Genomic DNA, 8,774 nt, shown 5'->3' on the forward strand with positions numbered 1-8,774 from the left:
TTGATTTATGTGGATTTATTTTATATCCTGCAATGTTGCTAAAGTTGTTAATTGTTTCAAATTGTTTTTTTGTGATTCTCTAAGATTCTCCAAGTATAGCATCATATCATCTGCAAAGAGTGATAGGTTTGTTTCCTCATTGCCTATTCTAATTCCTTCAATTACTTTTTTCTTCTCTTATTGCTAAAGCTAACATTTCTAGGATAATATTGAATAATAGCAGGGATAATGGTCATCAGATAATATAGGAACTGTCTTAATGGTTGAACAGAGTACTTTCTCTTGTGTGATGTCAGATTGATAAACTGGTGTTGGGGACTGAGGGAGTGAGTGCTGTTTTGGGAAATGATAGAAATCACAGATGGAAGGAACTACTGAGGTCCCTGAATTTGCTCCATTTGATGAATCCATCACCATTGGCACCACAAGATGTCAAGTTGTCACAAGCAATGAAGTTGAGCTCATATCTGGGGCTCACTTTCCTACTTCAGATTAATAATTTCCTCAAGATTCCCTTTTGCTAAGAGGTGAGAAGTGAACATGATTAACAATAACAACAACAATAATAATACTTAATATTTATACAGCATTTTAAGTTTCTTAAAGTCTTTTAAATTATTACCTTTTGTGGTCTTGACAAAAACCATGGAAGATAGGTATTATTATTATCCCCAGTATACAAATGATGATACTGAGGCAAAGTATCAACCTTAAATATCTAATAAGTATCTGAGACAGAAGTTGTACTCAGGTCTTCTTGTCTTCAAGGTTCAAAACTTTATCTACTGTATTACCTAACTATATTTTATCAGTATTTTGCTAAACTGGAAACTTTGTCCTTCCCCACAGAGACAAGAAGTACTTAGGGACTTGAGAATCACTGATAATAAGAACAAAAGGGCTACAAGTTGGAAAGCAGGCAGCTAAGAAGGCAGAGATGTGAATCAGGCAAGAAGTTGATTTCCCTAATTGTATATGAAATGATAAAATAGAATTCAGTGAGTAAAAAGATACAAACAGAGTGACCAACAGTAGTATACTTTGGGTAGCTCTAGTCTCAGGGGAGCTAGTAGGTGTGAGATTGTTACCATGGATTTACTTGACTCTCTGGTGGTGTTTGTTCAAGGCAAAAACAATATATCCACTGGTCCCAACCATGATTGCTACACATAAAACATCAGGAAGGAATATTATGAATATATATAGCACAAAATTAAATAAAACATCAGTTGTAGTTGAACAATAAATGAAATAATTATTTTCAGTGATGTTTTTGCTTCTCTTTGGCCCTTTGACATATAACAGAGTAAGGTAATATGCCACCAGATGAAAAGTCCAGCACAAGAAACAAAATGGGACAATGTACTTTAGGGCTCTAGCTTTGAGGCCTGCCCATGTAGAACTTCTAGTACTTAAAGTTATGGCTTGAAAGCTACTCAAGAGGCAGGTGGTGCAAAGAGAAAGGCCTCGGGCCACTTGGTGAATGTAAAACACAAATTTACATCCCACATCATCCAGGAAATTGTTGAGCCCAAAAGCAGCCATTGTCTGAGGAATTCCTTTGGACAGAAGTACCAAGTCATTGACAAGGGCCAAGTGGTAGAGAATCATGTCTATAAGCCTCAACCTTGGTCCAGTGAAGAAAGTGATGGTATAAAGGCCTAAGAGGAAGGAGTTCCCAAGGGCCCCAAATCCAGTCTGAAACAGAAAAAGGAGCCCAAATAGTATGTTATCAGAAGTCATTTTCTTTTTGTTGGTGGGAGGTAAATAGTTGTCAAAACCAGTGGATCCTTGCTTGTTCAGAATTATAAGGAGTAGAAGATATTTCCTGAGATGAGTGAGATGTTTCACTTGTCCAATATAAGTCACCTGTCTGGTACCACTCTGATGGGAATATCTCTTTTTGTACTGCCTGATAGAACATTGAGAGAATGGCATTGATTAGAAAGCTTCTGATGTCTTTTTTTTTAAAGAAGGGAGTGAATTCAAAGACCCCTTCCAGTTTTTTTTTGTTGGGTTTTTTTTTGGCAGGGCAATGAGGGCTAACTGACTTACTCAGGGCCACACAGCTAGTAAGTTCCGGATTTGAACTCAGGTCCTCCTGAATCCAGGGCCAGTGCTTTATCCAATGTGCCATATAGCTGCCCCCAATGTCTTTTTTGCCCTTTATTTCTAGAAGATTTTTCTTTGAAACATTTAGGTTAAGTCCTTTTTTGGTGAAATAGTTAAATTATGTAAATTGTATAATGTAGTAGTAGATACCTTAGTACCTAGCTGGGCCTATTACTTAGGAACAAATACCTAGTAGATATCTGTAATTGGTTGCAGCTGTGATGTCATGAAAACTAAACCTATCACATATTAGGTTTCACAGTTTTATACCTAATAGGGTTTAGTTTTATGTCTTTGAGCATTACAGTGGTCACTAGAATTATTTGCTCAGTAATACTATATTTTGTTACATTTTTCTTCAGGTGATAGAGATATGAAGAATCTAATATTTGCATTCCCATCTCTCTCTCTCTTGCTCACCCTGTCTCTCTCTTGCTCAATCTCTCTCTCTCCCTCTTGCTCTCACTCTCTCTCTCTTTCTGTCTCTCTCTCACTGTCTTTGTCCCTGGCCCTCTCTCTCTGTCTCTCTTTCTATCCCCTCTTCTCTCTCCCTTTTCCTCTTTCTCTCTCCTCTGACCTCATGCCTAAAGCTAAATTTATTGTTTGCAGTATTAATTCTTTATAAGACAGCTTGATCCAAAGGGTTGATAGATTTTCCTTCTCTTTTTCCATTTCATTTAGAAAAATATTTCTCTAAGAGACTGTGTTCATAATATGCAGGAATACTAATGATTTTTGTAAAATTATTTTGTATCCACTTGTTAAATCTATTTATCAATTGTTTAAATCAATTTTGTTGATTCCTTATGGTATCTTAAAATATCATCTATAAAATGATATTTTAATCATTTTTTGCATTGAGCTTATTTTTTTCAATTCTGTATTTCTCATCTTATTACAATGGCTGGCATTTGTAGCATTGTGTTAAAGAGTGATAGTGATGATAGACATCCCATCTACCCCAGTTTTTTTTAAAAAGGTCTCTAAATTTTATATGCAACATTTTGTGTTTTCTCTTGACTTTAGATACGTGATTTTCACCATACTGAGGAAAAGTATATTTTCAATGATTTAAAAATTTTTAAATAGATATTACTGCTATATTTTAGATGTACTTTTAGCATCAACATTTACAATCATATTTTATTTTATTTTATTTTTTGTTGTTTTTTTGTTGGGGCATATTTTATTTTTAAAAATAACATGAATTCTTATTTTTTTCTTCTTATGATTTAAAAAAATTTCCATGACATTTAATCAGCACTTGTATTCCTGGTATAAACATAAACTGGTCATAGTATATAATCTAGAACATTGCAGTAGCCTATTTGGTCATTTTGAATTAATATTTTGTGTCAGTTTTCATTAGAGTTATTGCTTTGCATTTTTCCTTCTCTGTTTTCTCTCTCTTGTTTTTGTATAAAAACCAAATTTGTACCCAGAAAGAAATTGGAAGGGTTTCATCTCCTCTAATTGTTGAAAATTATTGTAAGAATTTCTAATTATTATAAACATTTGTCTAATATTGTAATTGCTTTTACTTTGAGTTTTTGTTAGACTTAAAAGTAAATTCTATCTGATGTTGGCATATATGCAATACTATAACTTGTGAATTCATTTGTTGTTTGTTCAATATCTCTTTTCTAACCTGATTATTTACATTTTCTATGAAAATTAGTCTTCTAATGGGGATCATGTCATTCAGAGAGTGGCTTTAATAAGTATTTATTAATTATTATTAAATTATAAATTAGGAAGAAAGCACAAAGTGAGGGTAGCCAGTATCCAAGGAAAACGGTGTTTGATTTGTAAGACAATATAAATGGGCTCTGAAAAAATGTCAATACTATTTTCATGGTTTTCCATTGAACCTTGGAGACAATGTTCATCATCAGGTATTTTAAAGCTATAACTTTCTTCTAGCTTCTTGAATTTAGTCCTCTGTTTGCTTTCATGATATTGCTGGTTATGAACACTAAAAAAAAAACCAAACAAACCTGAAAGAAGCTATTTTACTGCTTGTTGGCCTAATGGAGCCAGTACACCATGATAAATGAATGTTATACAGTAGAAAGAAGTGTTTGGTCCAAAAACCTCCAAATAATGTCATAAGACAATTCCTGGAGCAGCAGATCCCACAAAGGGATAGGGTAATATCATTTTCCAGTCAAAGACAGCTTAGAAAGTTGGCAGGAAAGGTTTTCTGTACTGGGGTGGGAGTGGAGCCCAACCCAGCAGTCACACAGACAGAGATCCAGACCCAGGCAGGCCACACTAGAGAAAGTGACACCTGGAGCCTCTGAATTGGCTGCAGTAGCAGCTTTTTCTGGAATTCAGCTCATAGTCTGGTGAGAGGGTCAAGCAGCTGGCTAGGGGGGAGATTACAGGGGTTTTTGTTGGTGCTGAGCAGAACTCACTTGTCTTGCCTCTGCTGGGAACCAGGAAGCAGTCTTGAGTGGCAGTGGCCCAGGTGGGGGAGGGACACAGGCTCACCAGGAGTTTGCAACTACAGTGGAACTGAATTTTGTTTCTGGGTTAAAGAGCAGTAGGCATGGGGCTACTTACAGACCAGAGCACAGGCCAGGCAGGTGCAGAACCTGCTTCTCTTTAAATTGTGCTACCTGGGACCTCCTGAAGCTTGGGACAGTGCATCCTAGAAGTAGTGCCCCACTTTAAAAAGTCAAGAATTGGGCTAGAAAAAAATGAACAGACAGAAAAAAAATGTGGACCATTGAAAGTTTCTTTGGTGACAGTGAAGATCGAAACACACGCTTACAAGAAGATAGTCAAGTCAAAGCTCCTACATCCTAAGCTTCTAAGAAAAATATGAATTGGTCTCAGGTCATGGAAGCATTCAAAAAGGACCTTGAAGACAAAGTAAAAGAGGTAGAGGAAAAAATAGAAAGAGGAATGAGAGTGATGCAGGAAAGTCATGAAAAAAGTCAACAGCTTGAAAAACCAAATGGAAAGGCTCTCTGAAGAAAATAATTGCTTAAGAATTAGGATTGAACAAATGTAAGCTAATGAATTTATGAGAAACCAAGACACAATAAAGCAAATCCAAATGAATGAGAAAATAGAGGGCAATGTGAAATATCTCCTTGGAAAAACAGCTGACCTGGAAAATAGATCCAGGAGAGATAATTTGAAGATGATTGTATTACCTGAAGACCATGATAAAAAAAAAGAGCTTAGACATCATCTTCCAAGAGATGATCAGGGAAAATTGTCTTGGTATTCTAGAAGCAGAAGGTAAAATAGAAATTGAAAGAATTCACTGATTACCTCCTATAAGAGATCCAAAATGAAAACTCCCAGTAATGTCATAGCTAAATTCCAGAGCTCCTAGGTAAAGGAGAAAATATTGCAAGCAGCCAGAAAGAAACAATTCAAGTACTGTGGAATCACACCTTCTACATTAAAGAATCAGAGGGCATGGGATATGATATTCTAGAGGGAAAAGGAATTGGGATTACAACCAAAAATCACCTACCCAGCAAAACTATGTATAATCTTTCAGGGAAAAAATGAGACTTCAATGAAAAAGAGGACTTTCAGGAACTCGTGATGGAAAGACCTGAACTGAATAGAAAATTTGAGTTTCAAATACAAGACCCTAGAGAAGCATAAAAAGGTAAATAAGAAAAAGAAATTATGAGGGATATTAAAGGTTAAACTGTTTGCATTCCTATATGAGAAGATGATACTTCTAACTCATAAGAACTTTCTCAGTATTAAGGCAGATGAAAGGAATAAATTTGGAGCAAGGGCACAGGTGGGAATTGATTATGAAGGGATGATAACTGTAAAGCATTTATTGTTTGTATATGTTTTTTTCCATTGGGCAGTCAGGGTTGGGGAGCATGCCCAGGGTTGCACAGTTGGAGAGTGTCTTATGTCTAAGGCCAGATTTGGGCTCAGGTCATCGTGGGTCCAGGGCTTTTGCTTTGTCCACTGTATTACCTAGCTGCCCCTTGATGACATCTTTAAAATAAAATTAAGGGGTGAGAGGACTGCACAAGTAGAAAGGGAAAGGGAGAGGTGGAATGGGGCAAAGTATCTCACATAAAAATAGCAAGAAAAAGCTTATGGAGTGGAGGGGAAGACAGGGGAGGAGCGGGGGAGTAAGTGAACTTTACTCTCATTAGAATTGGCTCAAAGAGGGAATAACATACACATTCAATTGGGTATACTAATATACTGTGCCCTGTGGGAAAGTGGGAAGGGAAGGCAATAAAGCGGGAAAGGGTAAAGGAAGGGAGGGCAGATTGGGGGAGGGGCAGTAAGAACCAAAACACTCTTGAGGAGGGATAGGATTAAAGAAGATAGAAAATAGAGTAAAAATCATGGGGACATAATAAGATGAAGAGAAACACAGTTAGCAATAGTAATTGGGAAAAAATTGAAGCAGAGGCAAGAGCAATGTAAGACGAGGATGAGGATGATGATACTTTGCAGGGCTATTGTGAAGAAAATTCTTTGTCAGGTAGAAGGTACTATATAAATGTTAGCTATTATTCTTGTTGCAATAATCAACCTCATAGGTGTTTTGCAAGGAAATCTCCCTTTAAAGTACCATGTAAATGTAGTTTACTAAAAAAAATAAAAGATGGGGACAACTAGGTGGCGAAGTGGATAGAGCACTGTCACTGGGTTCAGGAGGACCTGAATTCAAATCTGGCCTCAGACACTTGACACTTTTCAGCTGCATGACCCTGAGCAACTGACTTAAACACAATTGCCTCACCAAAAAAAAATAAAAACAAATAGTAAATAAAAGATCAGGATGAAAATTTGGAACACAAAGAAAAATTGATGTTACAATTTGTTTTTGTTTTTTGTTTTTGCATTTCTACACTCTCTTACCTGTCTAACCTTTTTCCCCCTTTCCCTTGTGAAGGGTAATCATCCATGTCCAACATACTATGCAAGTATGTTCCCTGCTCCTCCTTCCTGGTCTTTCTTTTTTTCTGTACTCTTGTGGTGATATCATCATCTCCTATTCATTCAAGTATCATGCTGATGACTTCAAGATCTAAATATCCAGTACTTACTACTACTCTAGGATAAAGTGCCCCTATACCAACTACAAAGATTAGACATCTTAACTTGGATGATCCATACTAATGTGAACTTCACCAAGTCTAGAAGGGAACATATTGGAGTCTCTCCCTGTTTGTACCTCACCTCACAACTTCCCTCTGTATGAAAAGCCTCATTACTCTTCTTGTCACTCAAGCTTACAATTGAGATCTTTCTGAATTCTCATCATAATAGTGGTAACACAACCATTAAAGTTTTACCCCTCATTATCTCTTACCTAAATAATTGTAATAGTCACTTCCCAATAGATAAATCATCAAAGTATATAAAAAGGAGGTTTTCAAAATGCAGAAAAGCAAGTGGTAATAATGCAAAATTTGCACTGGCAAAATCATTCCTAATTAAAGAAATTAAAAATAATCAGATTTTTAAAAATGGTATAATCTCTAAACTTCCTCTTTACCTCTTTGCTAATTGCTTTCCTCTGCCATGAAGCTTGTTCTCATCTGTTTGTTTTGTTTTGTTTTGTTTTTTTTGGTGAGGCAATTGGGGTTAAATGACTTGCCCAGGGTCACACAGCTAGTAAGTGTTGTGTCTGAGGCCGGATTTTGAACTCAGGTCCTCCTGACTCCAGGGCCAGTGCTCTATCCACTGCACCACCTAGCTGCCCCTGTGCCACCTAGCTGCCCCAGCTTGTTCTCATCTAATATGTTTTCAACTGAAATTCATGTTTTATAATTTATAAAATTAAAGTATCCTCATTCAGTTTCACACTTGATCTCATAATCTTTTTTGGACACCTAATCTTTATAGAGTTGGTTTTTTCCTTAATAATATTTTTTCAAATTACATGTAAGAATAGCTTTCAACCTTCATTTTAATAAGATTTTGAGTTCCAAGTTTTTCTTTCTCCTTACCTCTTTCCCTCCTCGCTCCAAAAGACAGCAAGCAATCTGATATAGGTTACATATGTATAATCACATTAAACATTCCCACATTGTCATGTTGTGAAAGAAGAATCAGAACAATATGGAAAAACCTCAAGAAAGAAAAATAAACAACAGAAGAAAAAATAAAAATAGTATGGGTCAATATGCATTCAAATTCCCCAATTCTTTTTCTGGATATGGAGAGCATTTCCCATCACAAGTGCTTTGAAAATGTCTTGAATCATTGTATTGCTGAGAAGAGCAGTCTGTCACACAATGTTGCTGTTACTATGTACAATGTTCTCCTCATTCTGCTCTCTTCACTCAGCATTAATCCACTTAATTTTTTCCATGTTTTCTTCCCCCTGAAATCTGCCTGCTTATCATTTCTTACAGCACTATAGTATTCCATTACATCCATATACCACAACTCGTTCAGTCATTCCCCAATTGATGGGCATCCCACTAAATTTCCAATTCTTTCCCCTACAAAGAGGTATTATTGGGACAATGGGTCTGCACAACACCACATCCATGACATTTTTTTTTCTTTTGTGGGGCAATGAGGGTTAAGTGACTTGCCCAGGGTCACACAGCTAGTAAGTGTCAAGTGTCTGAGGCTGGATTTGAACTCAGGTTCTCCTGAATCCAGGGTTGGTGCTTCATCCACTGCACCACCTACCTGTCCCC

The 8,774-nt window shown here is 36.6% G+C and overlaps 1 pseudogene; it reads right to left on the bottom strand.

Moving 5' to 3' along the window:
* Positions 1–747: 747 nt before the first annotated feature.
* LOC122748106 lies at positions 748–1,743 on the bottom strand (annotated as a pseudogene).
* Positions 1,744–8,774: the final 7,031 nt, after the last annotated feature.

This window comes from Dromiciops gliroides, chromosome 3 (genome assembly GCF_019393635.1).
Source record: "Dromiciops gliroides isolate mDroGli1 chromosome 3, mDroGli1.pri, whole genome shotgun sequence".
In the NCBI taxonomy this organism is placed as follows: Eukaryota; Metazoa; Chordata; class Mammalia; order Microbiotheria; family Microbiotheriidae; genus Dromiciops; species Dromiciops gliroides.